The 27,418-nt window shown below is 40.4% G+C and overlaps 1 long non-coding RNA gene across 1 annotated transcript in view; it reads right to left on the bottom strand.

Moving 5' to 3' along the window:
- Positions 1-2,017: 2,017 nt before the first annotated feature.
- The window catches only part of LOC131418155 (uncharacterized), a 40,714-nt gene continuing 15,313 nt past the window's right edge, over positions 2,018-27,418 (bottom strand). Inside the window, exon 3 of the long non-coding RNA XR_009222860.1 lies at positions 2,018-3,002. This is a non-coding gene — a long non-coding RNA (uncharacterized LOC131418155). The remainder of the gene's footprint in view (positions 3,003-27,418) is intronic.

Below are 27,418 nucleotides of genomic sequence, written 5' to 3'. Positions count from 1 at the left end.
GAGCCAGGCACCACTAGTGACTTTTATTGCCTTTGCTGTGGGGCCAGCAAGGGAATTTTAGATGAAATTCCCCCTTCAGCCTCCAGGAAATGGTGACTTTGTTCAAGTAAAGCAGCTTCCCTTCCCTGTAGCTGAGTGGTCCACTGTGACAGGGGCTGGCTTGTTTTCATCCCGTTAGAACAGTGTCAGAATATGTGACCCCCTTCCTGCCTCCTTGATTCCTCAGTAGAAAATAGACATTCACGTGAAACCTCCATATGACAGGCCCCAGAAAACAGGCATAAAGGCAGAGCGTGGGAACGAGGGTTAGTTTGGAAAACAGAAGTATTTCATCCTGGCTGTCTCTAGCGTTTACCCCACAGGTGAGTCAAATGATTTCTGGGAGCAGAATCTCCACCTCTCCGGGAGAGTACACTTCAGAGGGACTGCCAGGGGATGGGAGTCACTGCAAAATAGTGATGTGATCTTATTTCCTTGGATTTTTTATTATGGACCTTTGGCCATATAGAAGAAGTAAATAATTCCTAATTTGAACATCTCTTAGAATGTTGGTGTCACTGAAGATAAAATGAGGACCAACTAGAAATTTGATTTGAAAATACATACATGTCCTCTGCCTTGGGTATTTCCAATACTCAGTAGTTGAGATCTGACATATTGAATTAGTTCCCAGCTATGAATACACTATCTAGCAATATCCTTCTGCCTGTCCTTCGTCTCTCAGCATAATTCTGGAAACCTGCCATTCACTGCCCACTGAGGCTTGAAAAAATTGAAGTATTAGATTAAACAAAAGACAATTATACTGAAAAACAAAAGATACAATAAATTCCAAAACCAAAAATGACTAGAGTCATAAAATATCCTCACTGCTCTTCTCCCCATTCACACACTTAAAAGTGTTCTCATTTATTCCTAAGACCCAAAGCTATGGAAACATCTATTAAAGTTTCTAAAATACAATGTCTTTTCAACATGAATGTTAATGCAGTTAAAGTTATGTTTCTTCTCTGTGATGTTCTTATTCAGAAGAATTATTATTTTTCCTTATCTACCCAAACCTCAGGTCAGGGCTTCTACCCAAAATAATCATAGAGTCTTTTCTGTCTCAAACATTTTATCACCTTTTGTTCCACGGAAGTGATGCATTCGGAGTTACGAAATATTTATCAACATAATAGCACTTAACATTCTTATCTGTAATAGTTAAAATTAGCCAATTCCTAGAGGAATAAATTCCATACTCGTTGCTCAGAAGGAAGCTTCTTTCGTTGATTTAGAAATTTCAGTTGTGATTATAGTAACCGTAAATTTGATTTTGTGCTAAGAACATGATTGTCCAAATCATTTAGAAGTAACATCAACCTGGAGTTAGATATGCAAGTAATACCCCTACTTTCTTCTCTGCCTTCCAAGTACCTTTAACTTATGCCTCCCTATTTTCTAGCAATTCTGCATTTTTACTCCAATATTCTTTTAGATATTTTTTAGTCTTATATTCAGAGATAACAGATCATCAGGCTAAATGTAACTGAAATTAAATTAATAAGGGACCAGAAATGTGTTTTATCCAGAATCTATAGTAAGGTTGTTATGAAAACAGCTTAGAAATTTACTAACTCTGCAGCCTCCAGTAATTACTTAATAATATCCATTATTATTATTACTAAATCATTAGGTAAAGTTTCTCCTCTCCATAGTCTTCACCTCCCATTTCTCTCCTCTATCCCCACTCTCCCAAAAAAGCCACCACCAAGAAAAACTAAATCCATCCTTTTGTGAAGCTTCTCCTGTTGGCTAACAAATGACTATAGATCTCTAGGGTTTTGTTTGTTTGTTTGTTTGTTTTTAGGTAAGAAATAAACACACATCCTTTATATTTTTTTCTCTAAGAATATGTGTTTGATATGGTCAATAAAATCTTAAAAATTGCTGGTTATTTAAAAAAAGTTTCTCCATTTGAAATGTTTTATTGATTATTTTGATGTCCCACAAAAAATATTATTGATAAATTTGATGTACGATATACATGCCACACAAGGACATTTATATATTTACATGCACTTATTCATTTATACATTTATATGCTTAATCATCCTTAGAACTGAATGAATGTCTTGTTTTGAGAATTTCTAGCATGGAGGAAGTGTTTACAATTGAGACCCTCTAATAAATTGACTTCACTCATGGTTTTAAATCAAGTTATTTATGCTCTTACATAGGAAGTATCCATGTCTACTACTTATTGACTGAATTAATCTATTCTTCATTCCTGGACAATCTTGCCTTCATTCAGGTAATCCTAAAGCATTAGCATCAAGAAAAAATAAGCTCAGTTTAACTTAATCCAAGCCTTTCATTTTATAATTGAGAAAACTGAGAGGTAGGAAAGATAAATGACTTTATCTTATGGTATTCATTAGATAGTTATTCATCCTATAGCTCATAAAAAAGGATTTACAGTAACTTACAGATATAAGACAAAAGAATAAAAAATAAACACAATAGGATCTAAACAGTGGCTGAACTTGACCACAAATATGGTTCTAGGTGCCCAAGTGGCAAAAACAGAATGCAATCTTCACAAAATCCAGGATGCCTCTGAGCTGCCATCAGATTAATTTACTTAGATGAAGCTTAGCGTTCCTACAGAGAGCTTAGAACCATGTTTCAGTCTGCTATATTCTTAATTAGAAAGCAAGCGATTGACTCCCAACATGCTTTGTTTCCCCCATGTTTCCCATGAGTTTTTAATGGTATGTGAGAAAGATTATTTGAAATGAAACGCCCTTCCCATTTCTCACAATATCTCGTTCTTTGGAAATGATTGCTCTGTTCCTCATTTGTGCTTCATGATATTCTTGCCTTCTTGTGGTTAGGACACACCTGCATCTCATGGCTTCAACCAGAATCTGAGCTCTCAGAGAGCAGGGAACAACTTTACTTCGAATTGTCTTCCACAGTCATGGCAGAGTGTCCCACAAGGAGCAACTGTCAAAACACTAAACATGGAGAAGGAGAAGAACAAAAAGAAAGAATAAAAATATATCTGTGTACTCATCATCGGTCTATGGACCATTAGCTAAAGGGTGGTAGCTTGTGCATGTGTGTTTAATCTAAAATGTTTCATGCCCTTAAAGGCATGTGAATATAATAAAGGCTTACCTCAAAGGTCAAAACACAGGAGAAAATACTTATTTTCAAGGGTAACTTCTAGTGGTATTTTTATTTTGCTTTGTTTCAAACAAAATGTTTCACCATCTTTTGAGCACTGACTCTATGCTGAGTGATTTGCATATACAGATATATTTAATGGCTAAATTCTTATAAAGCTTCATCCAATGCCCCCATGTGATCTGCTGCAAAACTGCCCAGCATTTCACAAAGCCCCTTCTTTGCCCTTTTACACCTTTCCCTCTGATGCTTCAAAATGTTCTCCATATTCTCCCTTTCCTTGCTACTCCCTCTACCATTTCTGACATGGCATTACCAATCTTTATGTACCTTTGAGTGAATTCTGATGAGAAAATCTGGCAACTATATTGATTATGGAGCCACATTTGCAGTATTGGTTTGATACCTAGAATCCCCTCTATAAATGGCAATTAAGATGATGTCCCACTGAAATGAATGCCAATATTTCTGTTCTACCAGAATTTAGAAAAAAACTAAAGGTTTACAACAGAAAAGGAGTTGCAATGATAATTTGCTATTGCACAGTTTAACCCACACCATTATAGTCATCGAAACATACTGAACACAACACAATGGCCTATACCTAGTAAAAGGCTATGTAAATAACACCCCGGCTTCTTAAGGCAAATAAATACCTCTTCTAAAATCACTGAGGTATAAATGTTTACTACCTACCAGGAAGGATCCTATAAACATAGAGGTTACCATCTTGGGAAAATATGTTATTTAATTTTTTAAGATTCATGACACTGTATAGCTATTACCTGTAGTATGAAATGAAATATTATAATTAAAGATCTTGAGGCTTAGATATATACATACATACATTTTGTATCTATGGATACACATATACATGTATGTATCATATTGTATCAATTATCTATCATCACAATAATGCTACATAACAAGTCACACTCAAACTCAGTAGATTAAAACATGTCTACAGGCTGATAGAGTGTTGGCTGGGTAGTTCTTTTGGTCTTCACTGGCTTATGGGGGGGTGTCTCTGTTCCAGGTGACTCATCCTTTTCCTGGGAACTTCTGGGCTGGCCTGGCATGTTCTTCTCAGGAAGATGACAGAAGAGAAAGAGCAAGCAAACCCAAACATACTAGCACTTTTCAAGACCCTGCTTATGTCATAACTGCCACCAATCCCATTGGCCATGGCATATCTCAAGAGTGGAGAATTACAGGCATCCCACAATAGGAGGGTACCACACTGTATATGTGGTGAAGAGCATGGATATAGAAAAGGGTAGAGAATTGGGACTAATAATGCAATTTATTATACATATTTACATATATATACATATACAATTTATGTATACAGGTATCACTTCATTTACTTCCAAGGACATCTATACATTATCTAAAGATGATTTGAAAGACCACTCTTCTTTCTCAATAATAAATGTGCTAGCTTCTCAACTGATAATAATATTAATAATAGCCATTCTTCTAATGTATTAGAAGTTTTACCAAGTACCAGAATCCTATGCAAAGGATTTTTCATTCATCACCTAATTTAACTTTTACAATTTGGAAATGTTAGTTCTCACAACAGTGAAATGTAGGTAATATTAATTAATCTCATTTTAAAGATCAGAAACTGAGGTTCAATCAGGTAACCTAGCCAGTGTGTGGAGAGGCCTGGGTTCAAATTCAGTTCTATATGATTCCAAAGTGTGTGCTATTGTTTCTATGTATAGTACCTTATATTACACTTAAAGCCCTCTGCCACTGGTCCCAGCCACCCTTTCCAATACCATTCATCACTCCTTCCCTTCCTGCCCAGTGATTTCTAAACAGGTCCCATATTATAGTGTAACCTTTGTCTAAAAGATACTTCAAATCCTAACTCCTGATATCCCAGTGGGAAAAAGTTTTCTCACTTCAGGTCTACCATACCTGTAATCTCTACCTGTCCTTAAGACATCTCATCATATTCTCATTTAGGTTTAATGAACTCTGCCAGCTGACAAGCTCTTTGAGAAAAGGAGACCAATCTTTATATTTCTTTCTAGCATGTAAATTGCAATCAGTAATTTTTAAATAAATGAATTAGTAGACATCCATTTCCTCCTTCCAAATTTGGGCTGAACATCAAACAGTTCATGGAGAAGATACTTGTACTCAGAAGGTAATTTTGTCTTGCACACAAGAGCCTTTCAAAATGGGAAGACAATTGCTAGAAAATTCCTTTGAAGAAGAAATTTCTTGCATATAAAGGGTGGTTTATAACCAAGGACATAAGAAAAAGGGAAACAACTAGAGGCAAAAAGCGGTGAACAAAAAGGAGGATAGAGTGGGAGAAGAAAGTGAAGAGAGAAGGGAGTAACAAGTATTGGCAAAAGAAGGAGGAGGAGAAAGAAAAGGAAGAGGAGGAGGAGAAAAAAAGCAAGCAAGTAGGGAGTAGGAAATTAAAAGAGAGATAACAGTCAGAGCAATATGGAACTAGGATGTTGAAAATAAGTCATTTAGAGCTGATCCAGAGAGGGCAAAAGCGAGCAATCTTATTATTTCAGTGTTTGGGTAGGTTTTCTAATTAATGCTAGAAATTTTACAAGTGTTATTAAGATCCTGACTGCAGTGAAGATTAGCCCAAATCCAAAACTTTTGCCTAAGTGTAAATAGCTTTTGTTTAATACATTCCATTCTTTAAACACATTTTGTTCTTATCCGACTGAAAGAAGGAAGAACACCACCTCACAATCATTTTGCTGTTAAATAACATATGGTATCTAATCTTTTCCAAGCTTCCTTGCCAGTGTCAGGAAGGATTCATGGTTTTTGAAAGATCATCAAACACTAGTACTAAAGCTAATCTGAAGAGTCTAGAGGCAGGATGTGTCCAAGCAGTCCACGAGAGGCCTCATATAAAATTTAATGCATCTTGAGGATGGAGTGTCTTCTCTGGTCTCTGGTTGAAATTCCACACTCTCCAAGAGCAATAATCTCCTTCCTTTCTTGGCTGTTTAAATCTTCATACACTTGTGGGCAGGAACATTCCCCTTGGAATCTTCCAGAGTTTTCATAGTCTTCCTGAATGTGTCCTAAGATGATCATTGAGAGTTAAGATGCTCAGAAGGCCAAAAGGATTGCATTTACTTAATCAGCTCACCCAGGCCCAAAGTCATTCCTTTGGGTCTTGTTGAAATTTTAGTGGGGTCACATAGTCCCATACTGTAACAAGGTGCCAAATACAAAGACAGTATTCCAGGTGAGGCCTCACAGGATCCCAAAGAGTGAAAATGTTCCTTTTGTAGTGTGTGAAATGGAGATTTTCTTCCTGCTGCTGAAGGCAAACCAAGCTGCTTTTCACTCAAATATCATGTTGCAAACCCCTGTGAAATTTGCCCTCTGTCATGTCCCTCTAGATCTTTTCCTGGCCTCACTAATTTCCAGGTTCTGAACTTCCATGGAATATCTGCATTTCTCATTAATTTCCACAGATGTATTTCCCTTTTCTCTAAGTGGAATCTTGGCATCTTGAGGTTGGTCTAGATTTCTAACCTACAGTCTTTATGTAGGTTTCTGCGGTCTTGGAGGACATTCTCCTTTGCCTCATTTCATTACTCTCAGGTAATGAACTTGGTCAAATGAGGCATTGTGAAGTGGAGCTCAGTCAGAAGCATATGTTGGTTCCTTACTCACTGGCTTGGATTCCTACCATTGATCACATCCTGAGTCATTTGTAGATGCACCAGCCTTTTCCCCTGAAAAGTTACATCAGTGGTAATCCCTGGAAGCACTCACGCTAATGGGCTCTGGTTTTGAATTCTGGTGTACCAGAAACAACATATTTATTGAACACACTCAGCCCAGCTATTTCATTCAGGTGCCACATTCAGGTACAACATTCTGCCAACCAGAGCTGAAAAGCAGACATTACATTCCTTTCACAGCTTCAGCCTAGAAGAGAAGAATTTTTCCATCCCCTCATAAATCCACGAAACATCCCACTCTGTGGGTCTACTATAACCTCTCTTAGGACAAATTGGCTAAATGGAATTTCCTAAATGGTTCCATAAGCTGTTCAAGGATTGCAGGCAAAAAGGGTTCCATGGGCAAACAAGATGGGGAAAAATTTCTACTGTTTCTCCCTCTTAGAGAATCTACATATACATATTAAAGTTTCTAAGAAGACAGGAAACATAGAAAACTGTTTTACTTTCTTTAAACCAATGTTTTCTAAACTTATTTGATAGTGACTCATTTTAATTCAGTACCTATCACAGATACACAGGACAAAGATTACTAATAAATGAGTCTTTAGGCTTTCCTGTCTGCCTGCTCACCAATGTGGATTTGGGGTTTTACCACTCACTTTCTTCCATTTCTCCATTCTCCGCAGTTGCCTAATATGTTCTTTCAGGCTTCTGTTATGTAGAAACAAGAGAAGGGAGGAAAAATAGAAGCTCAAAGGATAGAGATTTATGGATGATTAGTATATTCCATCCCACATGCTTTTCTTACACTGTGACTTCCAGTGAGAGATGGGATCTATGTTCCTTTCCCTTGAATCTGGACAGGCTCTATTACTGCTATGACTGATAGAGTATTGCTGAAGGGATGTGATATGTCTTCTGAAGCTGGGTCATCAAAACAATACAGCTTTCACCTGGCTCTCTCTCTCAGGATGCTTGCTAGCCTTCATGTTGTGAGGAAGCCCAGGCCCCATGGAAAGGCTGCATGTAGATTTTCTGGCCAACAGCGTTAGCTAGGATCTCAGTTAAGAGCTAGTACCAACGCCACACATGTAATGAGAAAGACTGTGAATGATTTCAGACTCCCTCTTTTGAGCTTCCCTAGTTAACAGGGAGTAGAGCAGATGTGAGCTATTTCCACGGACTCCTGCCCCAATTACAGAATCATGAGCAAAATAAGTGTTGCATTGTTTTAAGCAACTAAGTTTTAGGGTCATTTGTTATGCAGCCATACTGACTGGAACAAGCCAGGAGAGCCGTGGAGTGGAGGAGATGGGTCAACATGACTTAGCTTGGTTTTAGAGATGCATTATGATGGTGATAATTACCAATCAACACCAAATGACTACTAACAAGAGAGCCATTCTTTTCTAGATCCTGGGGTGCCCACAAATAATACTTGGAATGCTGATTTCCTTTTCCCTTGTCAAGAAAAATCATTCAAACACTTATCACATTTCCTCTTGGGACACTCTTTATTCAGTAGTTTCACTAATTCCAGAGGGGCTGTGGGCTGAACCTTCACGTTTTCACATGGCTGTCTCCTTGTCCTCTTCAGAATTAGCTGAACTATCGTCTCTTGAAAGAAGACCTCCCTCTCTCCTGTCCAGGGATTTTCTGTTATACCCTTCATAGCATTCACCATTATAGGAATTATTTCACCGATTTGATTACTTGTTTATTGGTTGTCTCTTCCCACTAGAAGAGAATTTTCTTTCTTGCTTTATTCACCACTGTATTTTCAATACAGTGCCTAGCTGGAGTAGATATTTGTTAAGTGAATGGATACTAATGAAGGGTAACTGGAAGGTCCCTGTCCTGGAAGTCAGAAAACTGGTTTCTGGGGCTGCCTTGTAGCTCTATGGTTATGGAAGCAAGGCCTCTGTGCTCCATGCCTCTCCCACAGTGAAGGCAGTACAGAGATGACCTCCAAAAGCCCCGCTGCACTACTCCTCTATGGTTCAAGTTCTTGAGGATCTCACATTGCCTGAGGTTCAACTTTATAGCAAACCTTTATACTATTTAAGCTGATTTTTCACCACAGAAATTGCACTCAATCATTTTAAGATGTAGGTTATAGTTTCATCTGATAAAGCCATTTGTTTTTAGAACATTTGTTTCTTGCAGACATACCTTTGTTCTCAGCCTTGTCTATTTGTTCCAGACATTGTCCAAACAGACAAACTAGGGTAAACATGACTAAACTTCATTCACGGTACATTGTAACTCCTCTTCTCTCTCAAGAAAAGGCTTAGAGGTACAACAATAATATAATTTATTGTACAAACTAGGACATTTTTGCTAGTAAAATGGAGCTGTGTTAATAATTACATCCAGGAAAACAGGTCTAAATCAGGATTGTCCCAGGCAAACTTGAATGTTTGGTCATTCTTTATTTTCTAAAGCCCAGACATTGTCAAGGAAACAAAGATATATGTACCTGTTCAGGAAATTTTCAGCATTGGTAAACTGAAGAGCCACCAATGTTTTGGCTTCTAACATGCATTTTATGAGCAACAAGGTTTTGATAATGCCATCATTTTATCTGTTTTCCTTATTTTCACAATGTCTTTTTGATGCAAGTGACAACAGTAGGGACCGGGCATGAAACAGAATTTCCCTGGAAAGTGTTTTTTTTTTTTTTTTTTTGTGAGGAAGATCAGCCCTGAGCTAACATCTGATGCCAATCCTCCTCTTTTTTTTTTCTGAGGAAGACTGGCCCTGAGCTAACATCCATGCCCATCTTCCTCTAGTTCATATGAGATGCCGCCACAGCATGGCTCGACAAGCAGTGTGTCAGTGCACGCCCGGGATCTGAACCGGCGAACCCCGGGCCTCTGCAGCGGAGCGCGTGCACTTAATCGCTTGCGCCACTGGGCCAGCCGCCCCGGACGGTGTTTAACTGAAGAGAAATTAATATGGGGCTATGCACAGAGATGTGGGTAAAGGTTTTTTTAAAAATTTATTTACATATATACATATATACGTATATATATCACTTAAAATATATTCACTTTACTACATATACATATATGTGTGTATATATACATATTTAATTAATATACTTTTAATTAATAGACCACTTTTTAGAGCAGTTTTAGGTTTACAGAAAAACTGAAATGAAAGTACAGAGTTCCTATGTACCTCCTCTACCTCACACAGTTTCCTCTATTACTAACATCTTGCATTAGTGTGGTCCATTTGTTACAACTGATGAAACAATATTGATACATCATTATTAGCTAAAGTCTAAAGTTAACATTAGGGCTCACCCTTTGTGTTGTACATTCTACTGGTTTTGACAAATGCATAATGACTTGTATCTACCATTGCAGTATCATACAGAATAGTTGCCTGCTCTAAAAACCACCTGTGTTCCACCTACTCATCCCTTCCTCTCTACACATTACCTCTGGCAACCACTGATCTCATTCCTGTCTGTACAGTTTGCCTTTTCCAGAATGTCACATAACTGGAATCCCAGAATATGTAGCCTTTTCAGATTGGTTTCATCTCACTTAGCTAAATTTCCTCCACGTCTTTCCATGACTTGATAGCTAATTTTTTTTATCATTGAATAATATTTTATTGTATGGATGTACCACAGTTTGTTTATGCATTCATCTATAAAGGACATGTTGGTTGCTCCCAACATTTTGCAATTATGAATAAAGCTGCTATAAACATCTGTGTGCAGGTTTTTGTGTGGACATCAGTTTTCAACTCATTTAAGTAAATACCTAGGAGCATGATTGCTGAATCATACGGGAAGATTATGTTTAATTTTGTAAGACACTACCTAACTGTCTTCCAAAGTGGCTGTACCATTTTGTATTCCCACCAGCAATGTGAGGCTTCCTGTTGCTCTATGAGTTGTGGGTAGTTCTAATGGAAGCAACAAAAGATGTTGAGGAAGTCTGAGACTAGCAACAGCTGGAAGTCATTACCACTCTTAGACCTGAAGGGTAAAAGAAAGAAAGCAGGGTTGGCAGAGCCCAGGGAGAACTGGAACCATGAAGGAGCCATAATTATGGAAGCCTGGAGCCACCACCAGGAAAGAGGTGCTAAGGCCGCGTGGGGGCAGAGGAATAAGCATCCTAATTCCTTTCTCCTCCTACTGGCTGTTCTCCTACCAGTGCCTCCCATTAGCTAAGCCAGGTAGAAGCTAGAGAACAAGAGAATACCTGTGATTTAATCAGTAAGAGTTAACCCCTGGGACACAGAGCAAGGCAGAGACAGGGGCACTAATGGATCTGCAAAGGGGCAGGGTACACACAAGCATTACAAAATTACAGTCAAGATGGTACAGGAAGCAATAACGTTATCAGTTGTTTTCTGAGGAGTTTTTAAATGGTGCATCACTGCTTTTCTGTAGAGTGCATTACTGAGTCATTTCTAAAATGTTTTGAAACATAGAATCTGGAGCTGAAGTCACTGGTGGAGTGGAGAGGCAGTACATCACTCCAGGACTTCCTGTCCTGCCTGCTCACTCTGGTGGACATCGCCCTAACCATCCCAGGAAGGTGGGTCTCCATGCTACTTCAGATCTTTAAGGATGAGGGAGTCTTGTCCTTGTCTATCAGTTATAGTGCTTAATAATACAGCCTTTGCATTATTATATCCAGGTGAAATTCCATTAAAACCTGATGTCTGTCCTCTGAATTTAAACAACAGTGTCATAGCCAACAGCACTGTTGGCTATTTCTTGTTAAATTCTCTTGTCTTGAAACTCCCTTTTGCTCAAACAGGTAAAGAACTTTCTTAAGAATGTGGGAAAAACAAAACCAGAAACAACATTCATTGTCTTTGTCTTTTAATCTTTGGTATGCCAGGTCCTCCAGGGCACAAGGATAGGAAGGGGGAGCGAGGAGAGGGGCACCTCTCTACCTAGTTTAGAGTTTCTCAACCTCAGCACTATTAACATTTTGGGCCAGATAATTCTTTGCTGTTGGGAGCTGTCCTGTGCATCGTAGGATGTTGAGCAACATCCCTGGCCTCTACCCACTAGATACCAGCAGCATCCTCCCTAGTTTTGACAATCAAAAATATCTCCAGACATTGCCAAGTGTCAAAATCTCTCTGGTTGAAAACTACTATCCTAGTCTAAGGGAGGCACTAACTTCTGCCTGCCTTGTTGCCATAACAGTTACCTCCATTACTTGACGCAGACATGGTTCTGTTCTTTGTAACCAAAAGCTTTTACAAACTGGATCCCAACTTGTTGTTACCAAATGCCAACTTCCAGAAAATTCTCCTGTGGGGAGGAGATGCCTTTACTAACCCAAATCATCTTCCCTACTTCACTCCCCTTTTACTCACACTCACATGATTCCTGGTTTGATCTTAGCTCTCCTTAGCAGATCTCAGGATCCTTTGTGGCCAGAGGGGTTGGGCCATCGATGATACATACAACCGTTGTAAAATTTCAAATGGCAGTTGGAATAAAAGAGTTGGTGTTCTGGGATTTCTATATTGCACACAATTAGCAGAAAAAAAAAAAAAAAGTGGAAGTACTGATTTGTGCCTTCATCCAATCACAAGTCATCAAATACTGACCCCTCATAATTTACCATATTTACCCAGTGGTCCTTGTTTACTCAGTGTTCTTGTCTATATCTAGAATATAGCAGCTTTTCTCTTTTCAGTCTTTAGCTCCCTTCAAGTGTTTGAGAGGGAAAAAAATTCTCAAACAACCCAACCTCCTTTTACTTTGGATTTATTTATTTTTTTATATCCTGTCTCATTCCAAAAAAGGTTTTGGGGAGAATGAAGACATTGGATGGCATGGGTCAGTGAGAGAACAACTGGAAACGACATTCCCCAATTCAACACTATTTTCTGAAACAATGTCAAGCCCTTACAAGGATGGGAAAATAACAAAGTCACATACCGTGAAAGTCAAGGATTCTCTCTTAGGGAATAAGTGTCCTCGAGCTACTGTCCTCCCAGTACATTTGTGAGCTTAACAGTTTGGAATGTCAACAAGAAGGGTGATTGGGGGCAAAGGCCTGCAAGAGGCTTCATGGCTCACTCATTGATCAATGTGAAGAAAGGAGTCAAAGCGGGAAGCTGTTTGGAAAAAGCGTGCAGACTAACCACTTTGAATCAACATGCAAGAGAGATTTATCTTCCCCAGACATGGACAAATTACAACCCAAAATCCTGAGCAAGCAGATATCATGAATACAATACTCTACCGTGGATGGGGCTGAAAATCTGTTCAACAAATGGTGAGACCCTGTGCTATTTGTCTTTCAACAACCCTCACTAACCAACCTTCCAAATGTTCAGTTCAGCTAGGGAGACATAATTGGTCACTTTATTTACAAGTCTTAAGGACAAAATCTGGGCTTGAATTTTTCTCTGCTGACTCATTGTTGAAAAAAAAAAAGGAAAGAAAAGAAACAGAAAGAAAGGAGTGAAGGAACAGTATGTAATGCGTCCAGTTGGGGTTACTTAGTCTGTCTTGGTCTTTCAAAAGAGGAAGTGGAATTTTGGAAGCCAACTTTTGGGTGGAAGTTCAATCCTCAGGGAAGGTTTCGAGCTCATTAGACCACAGATGTCATCAGAAACCCTTGCCACAAGTTGCCCAGAATACTCTCAGTTATTAACACGCTTCAGAAGGGTCTAAAAGAGCCGACTTATAAAATCGTAGGCACCCACTCTGCAGAATCAGCAGTCACTTCAGCCAGAGCAGAGCAGAGCAGAGGCCTGAGAGCAGCCTATGTTGCTGTGACCCAAGCACCTTGGCCAGAAACAGCACTGGAAGCACAGGCACAACCCTGAGAGACCAAAGATGTGGAGAATGAGGATGTTGGTTTGGCTAGTCTGAGCAGCACTGTGCAATAGAAATACAATGCAAGCCATATATGTAATTTCAAATTTTCTAGTAGCCACATTATGAAAAATTGAAACAGCGAAAATAAATTTTAATAATATATTTTATTTAACCAAATATATCCAAAATATTATCACTTCAACATGTAATCAATAGAGAAATACTTAATGAGATAGTTTACATTCTTTTATTCATACGAAGTCTTGGAAATCTGATGTATATTTTATACCACATGTCACTTACAACACATGTGGTTATTGGCATATTGGTCAGTGCAAGTCGAAAGAAGCCACAGACAAGTTCTAATCTCTCAATACCCTAGGACGTCAGGACATGCCATAGTATATCAATGGAGTGACTCTGTCAACATGACTTGGAAACAAGGTACAGTTACATATAACAACAATAGGAGAGTTGGATCCCATCTCTGTGGCCAGCTAGTTGTGTGACCTTGGACAAGTCACTAGATTCCTCTTTCCTCAAGATTTGTCAAGTGAGGCAGCTGTGCTAGTTGTTTTCCCAAGTACCTTTAAACTCTCTGATTTCCAAGGTCTCTGGGATTGTGAAAGACATTGATGATGGTTTTAAAGATATGTTCACAACTTTTTTTGATACTTGCCCCCACAAGAGGTGGAGCCTAATTCTCTACCCCCTCAGTATGAGTTGGACTTAGTTACATGCTTCTAATGAACAGAATATGGCAGAAGTCATAGGATGTTACTTCTGGTATTAGGTTATAAAAAGATTGTGGCTTTTGTGTCGGATTCCCTCTCTCTCTCCCTTCTCTCATTACTTGCTCTGGGACAAGCCAGCTACCATGCCATGGAGATATTCAGACAGCCTATGGAGAGGCCCACGTTGTGAGGAACTGAGGCCTGCCAACATCCACGTGAGTGAGCTTGGAAACAGATCATCCTCCAGTCAAGCCCTGAAGTGACTGCAACCAAGAGAACAGCTTTGCTACGACCTCGTGAGAGACCCCAAACCATAACCATTCAGTTAAGCTACTCCTGGATTTCTGACCTAGAAAAACTGTGAGATAAAAAATATGTGTTGTTTTAAGCAGCTAAATTTGGAGAAATTTGTTACACAGACACAGTGAGCTAATCCAATACTCCTGGAAGATGCAAGACAAGCTGAATGAACTGAAAAACAGGTTGACTGCCAGCAGGACAGCACAAACCATCCTTTCCATCATGCATGGGCACTTCCAGGAAGCAGCAGTGGAAAGCAGACCTACCAGTTGTAATAAATAACATTAACTGAGCACTTCTGGGTGCTACGCACTGTTCCAAGCATTTTGTATGTCTTAACTCATTTAATCCTTGCAATGACTTATGAGGTGGGAGTACTAATACCTCCATTTCACTGATAAAATATAAGCACAGATAGGTTAAGTAATTTGCCCAGAATTATACAGGCTGTAAAAGACAAAACTATGCTTTGAACATTGATTGTCTCTACCTCTATGGTATAATGCCTCATCCACAAAATTAGGTGGATGTTCTCCCCAAGGCCTAGTTGACAGAAGAGATACACAGACACACAGGGAAAAGCCCTGAAATAATGACTTCCCCTGGGAACAGTGTGCAGGTCCCAGGGCTAAACCATCTACAGTTTGGATCTTTACATGCAGGGATCCTGGCAGCAGCCACAATTACACTTCTGGGGTGCTCTGAGATGGGAAGACTGACTATGGCATTGGCCCAAATTTTCTTAAAAATAAGATCTAATATCATAAATTAACGATATAGCAATTAGTTAACGAGGACCAATGTCATCTGAATTTGGAGGACTTGTTATTTCGGGGAATGAGTTTTTCAGGTAGCAACAATGAGTTGAGATGTTTTAAGAGCATGACATACAAGGGACAGTGAGCAAAGCTGCTCTTTTAAATGGAAATGAAAAATTGATGTTCAACCACAGCAGATGACCCTAAAGTTCAAGGTTAGCGAAGATTTCCTGTCAGGGAAAGCTGTGAAATTTGAGCCTGTGGAGTTTCCTTCCCTGGAATTTCCCCTCTAAGGTTTTTAGACTATGACACTGGAAGAGGGGAGAGGTGAACTCTATTAGAGAGGTTAGAAGCATAACTTTGGGGTCAGAGCTGATTTGGAGCTCTTTAACTCTGTCATGTGTGAGCTTCATAAACTCAGTTAGATGACCACCATGCCTACACTCCAAATTCCTCAACTGTAAAATAAGGATTTATAGCAATATCTCTATGTTATGAATGCTATTAAAGATTGATACCTCAAACTGACCTAAGTCAATTTGATCTTTCACAATTACTAGTTCCTTTTTCTATTAATATAGGTAGCTTTCAATAATTAGATGTAAGTGAGGCCACCTCCCCCTAATTTCCCCATCCGGTACTATGTAACAATAAAAGCAATTCTCAGAGAGGAATTTACCCCAAGTACAAATATTTATTTGCAAGTAGATACTAAGTGCTAGGAATTCTTGACTTAATTCTTTGTTCTGCTAGATATTTCTATAGAGCCTTGCCAAGAAGGTTCACTTGAAACAGATCATAAAATATTCCAGTGGCAGAATTCAGCACAAGTCAGGTAACAAACTCCTTCTATAGACAGCTAAAGTCAGGACCATTTCATACCTCTAAGCTGAAGATGCTATTAAAAAGTTTGCAGACTCTTGGACTCATCCACCCTATTCACGCAAAGTGGGGAGCCCTGCACAGCATGTGCCCACAACCCACAGGACTTGAACAACTCCAATTCCATTAATGAAAAACTATTTCTGATATCCATTATGGTAATTCAACAGGCGTCTGATCTTCACCAAAAATAAGGAGAGCTGTAGGGCTTTAGAAGTACAGTGGTGTGCTAGGAAACTGGATCTCAAAATGGTAGGTTTTGCTGAGGTCTACTGAAAAAATTTAGTGCCACCATATTGATTTCAAGTTATTAACATAACAACCCTGAATGCAGTTAGAAAGAGATGTATACAAACAGCTCTCATGAGCTGGCTCAAGCCAGCTCCTCAACACCACTGAGTGTGGTCTTATGATTTGAGTTTTCCAAATGCTGACTACACTATGAAATATCAAATGTTAACAAATAGCTTTACCCCAAAACGTAGCAAATTAAAACAATGCACATTTATTATCTCAGGTTCTGTGGCTCAGGAATCTTGGTATGACTCAGCTCGTACTCCTTTGCTTCAAGGTCTCTTAGAAAGCTGTGATCAAGGTACTGGCCTCATTCATGGTGTCACTGGAATGCTTGACTGGGGAAGGATCCACTTCCAAGATTAATCTAGAGAGTATGGGCCTCAGTTCCTGCTGGCAGTTAGCTAGAGGCTGCCCATAGTCCCTTGCCATAGGGATCTCTCCTGCTTCATCATTACAGTCAGCCTGGAAGAAAAGCCAATGAGAGAGAGAGAGAGTGCTAGCAAGAAAGAGAGTGAAAGCAAGATGGAAGTCACAGTGTTTTATAATCTAATCTTAAAAGTGACATCCCATCACTTTTACCATATTCCATTTGTTGGAAGCAAGTCCCTTAGTTCAGCCCACACTGAAAGGTAGGGTTTTACACAAGGGTGTGGATACCAGGAGGTGGGAATCACTGGGAACTATTTTAAAGACAACATACCAAAGATCCTAGAGTATAGATGAAAATTAACTCCCAAGTATATGTCACATTGTCCATGCTGAAAGTGTTTCAAATTAGATTATAAGCAATATAAACTGAGGCAATGTAAGTTCAATAATAAGCCCAGTAATGTTCAATAACTCCTCCTCCTTCCTGTCTCTATAGTATGGGAGCACTGGAAAGGCACAATTAGAGATTGAAACCTGGTGGCTCAAGAGCCCCAGTTTGGCCAATAAAATGTTGAAAACATTCGAAGTTCTTTAAAGACACTTGCCCTCTTCTCTTTGCCACAGACTTCACCATTCCCTATTGCCTTCCAGACAGCAGATTCACATTGTTACATTGCCAGTCTGGTCCCTGAATTATTTGCATTGGGGATCCCTTGACATTGATGATTGTAATCTGCAGATAAACCTCAGTTGAACACTATTTTTAATCTCCTCCCTTCCACTAAGCCCATTTGTCATTCAACAAATAATTCTCAAGTGTTTCTTATGTTTAAGAAAGAGTACTAGGCAAGCCACAGGACGTAGAGCTGGGTAAAATATATCCCCATGGCCTGACCAAATGAGCTAGGTCTCATTTTATTTTCTCATTGCAAACTCTGGTGTTCCAAAGATGGTCAATCTGGTGGAAGAAGCAAAAGCAAAGGGCTGGGAAAGTTCAGGAAACAAAACTTTACTCATTCATTGAGCAAAGCCTTCCTCCTCACACTATGTTGAAGCTACGTAAGGTGGCCTGGGAAGATCTCCAAAGCATAGCCAGGCATCATAGGCTAGAACAGTGGTTCTCCAAGTGTGGTCCTAAACCAGCAGCTTAGCCACACTTGAGAACTTGTTAGAAATGCAAACTCTTGGGCTCCACCCAAGACCTTCTGAATCAGTAACTTTGGGGGTGGGGTCCAGCAATTTGTGTTTTATCAAGCTTGCCAAGTGATTCTGATGGTTCCTCTAGTTTGAAGACTACTACACTACAGCATGTCAGAGCTGAAAACTATCTTAAGGATCATCTGTTCAAATCTCTCACTATACAGATGAGGAAACTGAAACGCCAAAAAGCGACATGACTGGTTAATTTCACCAGCTAATGAGCAGCTGCCTCCCTCAAGCACAGGCATTTTGAGTCCCGAGATTTCAAGCAGGCCAGGGGCTCGGCTCCCTGTCAGCCCTGGGCTCAGTTCCCTGTCAGCCCTGGGCTCCCGCCTAAACCCATTCCTTGGCTCCAAGTGTACCAAGCACCTCTGTCCAGTCATGCACGGCACGTCCTGCCAGGTCTGCAGGTGTGGTCCATGTACTCAGAGGTGTGCCACTGGAAGAGTTAAACAATTACCAACTCTCACTGGCCTTCCTGCTCTTTAACGCCACATACCTGCCCCATTACCTGCAAAGGTGAGCTCAGACAGAGGCTGTGATCACACAACTCCCTGGACACATGCCAATGCTGAGGGGGCTGGGATTGGGCTGCCAGGACTGCTACCTTGTTTTCACAATTAACGTTTGGAAAATAAACCTGAACTTCCCCAACATACCACATCCTGGAACACAGCATCATGGTGAAAAGCACAGAATTCCTGGTATATTTCAGGTATAACCTTCTGAATCAACCTATGGAATGACCAGACCTCACAGAGGCATATTACATGAGTCGGTGACCAGGTTATAAATAAAATACCAACAAGAAGCAGCATTTATCAGAGCAAAAGATCTCTTATTAAGTAAGAAGAGGGACAGAGATTTTTAGCTCCATCCTTCCATACACAGGGCACTGGGGAGAAAGAGACGTGGAGGCTCTCTAGAATTTTTCCAAGGTCACTATTGCTATGAATGGGACTGGGAACAATAATAGAATTGTAAAGCACATGTCCTTATCTGGGCTATTGGATAGCTTTTCAGTTATTTTTGAATCTTCACATTAATTTCTAAACATATGTAGAAAGACTTGATCATGAGGGATGGAGGGAGGTGCGGAATGGGTTATTCTGGTCTAGAGCTACATGTATTTACAAGCAAATGAAGAATGGGGGGGGCGGGTCCATTTTCCAGGTTATTCTGATATACAGTGCCATCTAATCTCAGCACAGCCCCACCAACTCCCCTCCAACTCCAACAAGGGTACAAAAAATGTGAAAATGTAATTCATAAAAATTCTAAAATCCACAATACTAGATTGTGTTCCTGAAAGAAGAGCCAAACCTTAATCACTTCTGAATTCTTACACCCTAAAGCAGAGGTCTACAACCAGCGGCCTCTTACTATGCCTAGCCTACAGGTATGTTTTATACAGTGTTGTATACACAGTGTTTAAATAACTCATTTTTAAAATAAAGTTTTGAATTAACTACTGAAGCAGATTATATTTTTCAAAGATTATTGCAACACTATTTCCTGGCCCACATGCTCTTCTAGAATGTAACCTTGTCACTACCCCTTCAAGAGGCAGAGCCTTGAATCTGGTGGGCTTGTGACTGCTTTGACCAATATAGTATGGCTGAAGTGATACCACATGACTTTTAAGACTGGGTCATAAAAGGTCATGCAGCTTTCTCCTTGTTTGTGGGGACACTGGTGCTTGAAGCTCTGAGCTGCCATAGAAGTCCCCCTACCCTCAGGCTGCCATGATTTGAGGAAGTGAGGCTACATGGGAAAGTCAAATGTAGTTGCTCCAATTGGCAGTCCTGGTCATTGAGTCTTCCCAGCCCAAGAACTGGACATGTAAGTAAATGCGCCTTTAGATGATTCTAGCCTCCAGCCTTTGAGTCTTCCCAGCTGAGGCTTCAGACATGGTGGAGCCAAAACAAGACTTTCCCACTTTGCCTGTGAATTTCAACCCAAAGAATCCATGAGAACAATAAAATAGTTGTTTGTAAGTGGATAAGTTTTAAGTTAATTCCTTATGCAGAAATAGTAACTGGAACAGTTTCCAACATTTATTCATAAAGAGATTTCCTGTAACATTTCAGAATTTCTTGAAAAGTTGGAGGCTATGGCAGATGGACCCCATGTGTCCCCAAAGCAAGGAGGTAGGTAGCAGACCTAAGTGGCTAGTAGACGGAAAACATACCTGACGGACATGTACTCTTCAGTTTTGCACAGTGGCCATCCCTGCCACCATGAACTAAGCTTTGATGGCATGAATTGCTAACACTTAGCTTGCTGTTCTACTTACACAGCAGAACTGTGTGCTTCAAAGTGGGTAAACAGAAGACAGAGAGGGCTCTGACCCTCAGATCAGCACCTTCTTGCCTGGTTCCTCTATGTGCTTTGAGTTTACAACCCCTGCCCTGGAACACAGTAAGCAGACAATAAATATTTGTTGAATTTCAAAATCAATCCATCCTTATTCTTGCTGATTTTATATTTATCTCTGGATTCTGCTGATAAAAATTTCTTTTCCCATAGGTTTAATAGCACTTAAGACATCTTTTTCTCTTCCTTCCTTTCTTCCTCCCTCCCTCTCTCCCTCTTTCTATCACCTTTCTTCCACCTTTCTTTCCTTTCATCCTTCCTTCCTTCCTCACTTTTGCAGCTGCATCTCTGTTTGTGTATCATACCTCTGCACACTGGCTGTCCATTCATCTCCCGCTCAGAATACAGAATAATAAAATAATATTTTCCAAGCTGGAAAAGGCTTGTTCCTTAGCAGAAGTACTATTTTGTTCAAAGAGCACCTGCCTCAGAAGCATTTGAGGAGTTCTTTAAAACGGAAACCAAGGCTCTCCTTGCATTCAGTAACTCAGATTGAGGGTGCTGAGACAGAAATATGGACCCCAGCAAGTGCTTCACATGATTTTGGTGCACAGCTTTAGAAATCAGTCCAGCTTCTTCAACTGGCTAAAACGGAATGTTCTGCTATCAAACCCTGGGATTGCAAAGACAAATCTCATGTGACCAGGGTAAATGGTCCAGGGGTACTACGTGAAGGTCAGAGAGCATGCAGAGGTTGTACTGGAGACTATAGTGAAAATGAGGTGGCAGAACAATGTGAAATTAGGGCCAGGTTCTCCAACAGCACAAAGGCTAGCAGATCAGCTGAGCAAGGTGGGCTTAAGCAGGGCTCCTTGCGTGGGGTCTGTGAACCCGGACAGGAAGAAAATTTCACCTTGTTTATACTAATCTCTGAATGAAATGTAGCACTTTAATTCTAAAAGTAGGCAATACACCAAAGTAGCATTAGTAGGACCCATAACTTTGTCCTAATAGAAATCATAGATATTTTTATATCACAGAGATACCCTAATACCATTTTCACTTATCACTACTTCGAAATTATGATAGTTTTTAGGCCCCCTGCTAGATCTTGCTATATAATGGACTATTACAGAAAAACATCTATTACATATTACAATTAAAAAAGTTTTTGATATATAGTTTCCTTTGTAATCCCAAATACTGTATTTTATGGATTTAAAACATTCCTCAGGAAGGAGTTCACAGGCAGCACCAGACTGTCAAAGATCCATGCACCTGAATTAAAGGAACAGGAAAACTATGAAGGAGCCAGTCTGGTCCTTACAAGTCTACCAGAGAGATCCAGGCTTCCACCTTCCACCTGTGTCTCTCCCTGAGGCAGGAAGGTGACAGGGAGAGGTGGGCCCCCCAGGTGCACTCAGCATTCAGGCTATTCCTCCTGGGTGCCTGGTGGTATAGACTGCAGCTTGTACCCTTGTGTCCACCAGTCTGCCAGGCAGAATCCATGGAGCCGGGCCTGGATTGGGACATGCAAGGCTGAGGGTTCTTCTTCTCCTGGAGACTGGGCCGACCACCCAGCCTCACACCTGCATGTCTCCAGGCCCGAGACCCACCTCTGAGGTCACTCAGGCAGCCATCATTTTTAGGCAGCATTGAAAGTGCCACATTTCCACAGGCTGGAATGAGACAGCCACACTTGCTGACAAGCAAACGATGTATTCCTTCCTAGAGAGCCTGAGAAGGACATACGAACCTCACATTAAAAAAAGCGGTCCTTTGTTACAAGCTGATGGGTCCGCACTGTGTGAAGCCATTTATTCATCGTCACAAAAAACCTACAAAGTCAGGTTTTTTCCGTGTCCATGTTAATATCTCTGCTTTCCAGATGAAGAAAAAGAAGCTCTGCAAGATTAATCACTGTATAATACTAATATCTATTATTATTATTAATACTTAATAATTATGGATTATGAGTATAAACGTGTATTCTGATTTTACATCACTACTACTTAATATAGTATTAATTAATTAATTATAAATAATGCTCATAATAGCTAACAGTAATAATAATAATATTGCATCTTGCCATGTACCAGACCATGGACTGTGCATTGCACTTTCATTTTCTCATATAATCTTTACACAACCCTCTAAGATGGATACTATTATTATTGTTGTTTTGTAGATGAAGAAATCAAGGGCTGAAGAACTTGCCCAAGGGCCCAGAGCAGGAAACTAGCTATTTCCTTCGAGGACTGGAATTTAAATCCAGGCTGCTCCGACAGAAAGTCCACGTTCTCTCCCTTATATCAAGGGATTCTGGTCCTCACGGTACTACTTATGTTAACGCCCCTCTAGACCTACATATTCTTGGCTAGTTGGTATTATGGAACCTTCCAGGGAAAGGGTGGGGTGGGAAGGTTCAACGTCTCAGAAGTCTGAAGCCACTGGGGCTGTTTCTTCAGGCCAGCATCTTGCAGTCCTCCCCCCACTATCACCCATGTCTTCTGCAATTTGAGTCAGCAGCAGAGCAAAAGCCACAAAGACAGTCCCAGGAGGTGTGGTGTGACCAGCAATAAACACAGGCAGGGAACTTTTGAACGAAAATGCACTGAAACTTGACAACCAGGACATGCTAGGACATGCCAGCTCATAGCTCATAAAGGTTGCTACTTTTATTGTGAATATTCACAGTCACTTGGTTAAAATAATACTACTAATAATACCACCTGCTGACACTATGAGGGTTCTCTGGTATTTGGGGGTGCAGCACTATGGCAGCTCTACTGCAGGGAAAGGCTGTGAAACCACAGGCAAATGGACCTTTCCTTGCCCTTGAAGAGAGGAGATGCAGGGTAGGGTTAAGGGGTGGAATTTCCCTGGCTCATTCCATGACGCCAAGACCAAGGTTAGAAATGAACTGAACCACCTTGTAAAAAGCATTATATATAAAGTCATCTGTTTACCTCAGCCGCTGCTGTCACAGCCCCATGTTCCTATCAAGGGTTTAAAGCAAACACTGTAAGCGGCTAAAAGAACAACATCGTTTCTGATCCTCTCCTAAGACCTGATTCACTTACAAAATGGTCTTATGAACTCAAAATTACGGTAGGGGAGGAGGGAAGGGAAAGACAAGAACTCTTTTATTTAGCATCTTATTCACAATGAAAATTGGCACAGAAGCCAACCACATACATTAACATAGCCTGGGCAAGTTTAAAGCTTATGAATACATTTCTGTGGAAAAATGTGAATATGGAAAATCCCCTCTCTTATTTTGCCCTTTCCAAAAAAGCAATGAGTTCTGGGCTCAATGTGTATCCGTAACCTCACTTAGAAACTGGGAAATGCCAAGTGAGACTGAACTGGGGTGTCCGGGTCTGAAGGGAGCCGAGGGTCTGCTACCTTGGAAACCAGAGGAGAGAAAGGGAGGAAGCCCCGCGAGTCACTCGCAAGTAAGATTTCATCATAAATTGCAGAGGGAAGCCAGGTAGAACAGGCTGAGGTTCTCAGCATCACTCTGGTGATATGAAGATTCATATAATTAGAAGGAGAGGGAGAGAGATTTGTTTTCAATCTTGCTCAAAATATACCAAGTAAAAGGGGAGCTGAAGAATTGTATACAGCAATAAGTAGGGGTCTGGAATGGTGATCTTGTCACTGAGTTTTATTCACAGAATTTTTCCTTGAGGACCCTTTAAGTATTTAGAAACACAAAGTAATTCATCCTTCTAAAAACTGCCTTGAGGATAAAGTCTTCTGCTGATATTTCTTCTTGTTTTAGTTATTTTGCAGGCACTAGTGAACGCTTTGCCTGACAGTTTCCCTGGAGAATAGGGATTTAACTATTCATTCACAGACAGGGGAAAACAGTTTAGAGATAAACAAATGAAGGAAATTATCCACAACTGCAGAGCACCATCCATCAGTATATCTGTCTGCTACTCACCCACCCATCCATCCATCCATTCATCCAACAAATATTTATTGAGGGCCCAAAGGACACTTAGCTATGCACAAGCAAAAGTCTATAGAAGCCCTGAGGAAATATATTCCTGAAACTCATCTTCACTGCTTAAAATGGAGAGGTAGAGCAGTGTTGGTCCTGGCGGAGGAGAAACAGCATGCAAAGGCTGAGAAGATGAAAAGAGATAATTTATGAACCAAGTGAAATTCTAAGTAAAAATATAAGCAACCACTTTGGTAGAAATGATCAAATAAGGATATCCTACGATCAGAAAACAACAATTAACACATTTCTAGGAAGCACTCAGCAAGTCATTATTGAGCGCCTACTATCTAGCAGACTCTAGGCCCTGGGAACAGACAAGCTCTTCCTATGCTCACAGCACCCCTAGTCCAGCTGTGAAGGCAGACATGAAACAACGAACCCCCACAGGACTAAGCACTGTAGGCTCTATCAGAGCTGAAGGCAGAGCACATGAACGGTCTGCATGCTCAGGGAGGAAGCAGCATGTACCAAGGCCCTGTGGTGGGAACTGGCTTCTGAGGAAATGACTGAAGTCTGGTGTGGCTGGAGAGGCTGGTCACCTAGGCCTTGTAGGCTATGCTGAAGGTAACGTAAAGTCACTTGTGGTTTAAAATAGGGAAGACACTGGGGCCGGCCTGGTGGTGCAAGCGGTTAAGTGTGCCCACTCTGCTGCGGCGGCCCAGGGTTCGCTGGTTCGGATCCCGGGCGCACACCGACACACTGCTTGTCGAGCCATGCTGTGGTGGCATCCCATATAAAGTAGAGGAAGATGGGCACTTCCTGGGGATGGAAGTAGAGGAGGATTGGCATCAGATGTTAGCTCAGGGCTGATCTTCCTCACAAGAAAAATAAAAATAAAATAAAATAGGGAAGACACTATCATGTTTGCTTTTTAAACTATGTTTCTGGCTTCTGGGAGTAGAATGGCCCATGGTGGCAAATGGCAGAAGCAGGGACAATCTGGAGCAATCATTCAGGCAAGATGGTGGTGGCACATGAATTAGGACGTTTCAGGTAGAGATGGGAAGAATGACAGGTGGGCTTAAAAGTTATATAAAGGAGAAAGCACTGCAAGAGAGAAGATCAGAACCTCTTCTTGGGGAGCAAAGGAATGGCAAAGGAAGAAAATGCCTCCCCTTGTATAGTTAACGGAGGCATGGTGGGTACTGCAGGGGTCAGCAGGGAATGAGGCTGAGGTCAAGCTCCAAGCTCTGGCAAGCACACGAGGTGGTTGTTCTTGAGACCAGCTCCTCACCTAGCTTAGCTAAGGGAGGAGAAGATTTGAATTGAACTAATTTCCAGAATGTCAGATACGTCTCCACTCATTCTCGAGTAATTTTCGTCTTTCTTGTAGGCTAGATTTTTCACTTCTTTTTGCAAAGTGACATTTCTAGGCCTGAAATCCAAAAATAGAAGAAGGGAATGGAAAGTCTTTGATAATCAGAACTACAGTTTCTCAGATACATTTAGAATGAAATTTGGCAGTCATGGAAATGGATTAATATTAAAATATTAAATTTCAAAAATAATATTAAAATATTACAATTAATTTTTGAAAGTCACAAAAGAAGCGTTTTGGCAGCCTGAAATCATAGCACTGTTCCTTTTGGCCCAAACCTCATATGCCTTACCTTTTCAGAGAGTGCAAGCTTTCCCTTGCATGCACATGGGAATATGATGTGACAGCCACCACTGCTCACACCTGAGATGTCACTCTGCCTGTGGGTCACCCATCACTGCATTTATAGTAGTAAGTCAACAATTACCTTGGACTTCTTGTAAATGGGTTTCATAAATTACTAATCAGAGTCCCTTAAATGATTAGGAAGTTGGGCCTGGATATCACATCATATGAATTTATCACAACTTTACTCAATTTAGTGTATCAATTTGGCAAGTGTTTTTTTTTAAATTAGAGAAAGTGTCATTTTGTCAACCTTTTGTCCAAAGGATAACTCTGACCACCACTTCCAATAGCAAAATGGACCAAGATCTCTAAAAGTAAATAATGATAATAATGTTTATATATCTCATAAACACTTCCAAATATGCTAGGTTGCTTTTGTGTGTGGGGGGGGGCGGGAGTTACGGAAAGAAGGTAGGTATGCAGAGAATAGAAGGTGGTTCTTGTTATTTTTCAAAACCAGTTCATCTTTTCTAATGAGTCATATCCCTGTGTCTAAGCCAAGTTCTTCCATGTCCCCACTGGCCTTGGCTTTGGGAATCCTGGGTGTGACTCATGGGTCATGATCCTGAAGACAGAGCCCTATATTTCTCCAAAAACAATTTAGGCCCCTCCACCTGTGATGCAATGATACAACTCCATATAAATCAGTGGGAGCTTTTATGGGTTGACTAATATGTTAACACCCTGTGATCCAGAAACGAAGTTGCCTAAGCTTTTTTCAGGCTGGCTCATATAAATTGTGTCTCAGGCAGTGTTCTAGAGTTTTCAGTGTCTTCCAAGATGATGTGGCAGGATGGGACAACAAATGGAGGATTAACATGCATGACTTTGTGCAACTCTTAACCATTTTTTGCTGGAAAGAGATCAATTCCTGTGCATTTACGTTGGCTCTCAACTTTATGCCATCATTCTTGGAACTGCAAGAACTGCCCCTAGTTTCCAGAATAGGAACTAGAATTTATAATATTTGACCTTTATGACTTGTGAACATAATACCATTCAGCTTCATTTGAAGAACTGAATGAAATCCCTATTTATACTTTTTTCCTAACACTTAAATTTAGCTTTGCAAAGTTTGTTACCCAGGGAGTCTATGGGCTGCAAGAACCACTTTTTGCTGTCTTAATAATTTCCTCCAGAGGCCAATCAATATCATTCAGTATTATAAAGACAGATGAGAAAACATCATTTATAAGAAAAA

Source organism: Diceros bicornis, chromosome 19 (genome assembly GCF_020826845.1).
Source record: "Diceros bicornis minor isolate mBicDic1 chromosome 19, mDicBic1.mat.cur, whole genome shotgun sequence".
In the NCBI taxonomy this organism is placed as follows: domain Eukaryota; kingdom Metazoa; phylum Chordata; class Mammalia; order Perissodactyla; family Rhinocerotidae; genus Diceros; species Diceros bicornis.
This window is presented reverse-complemented; position numbering and strand designations above follow the sequence as displayed.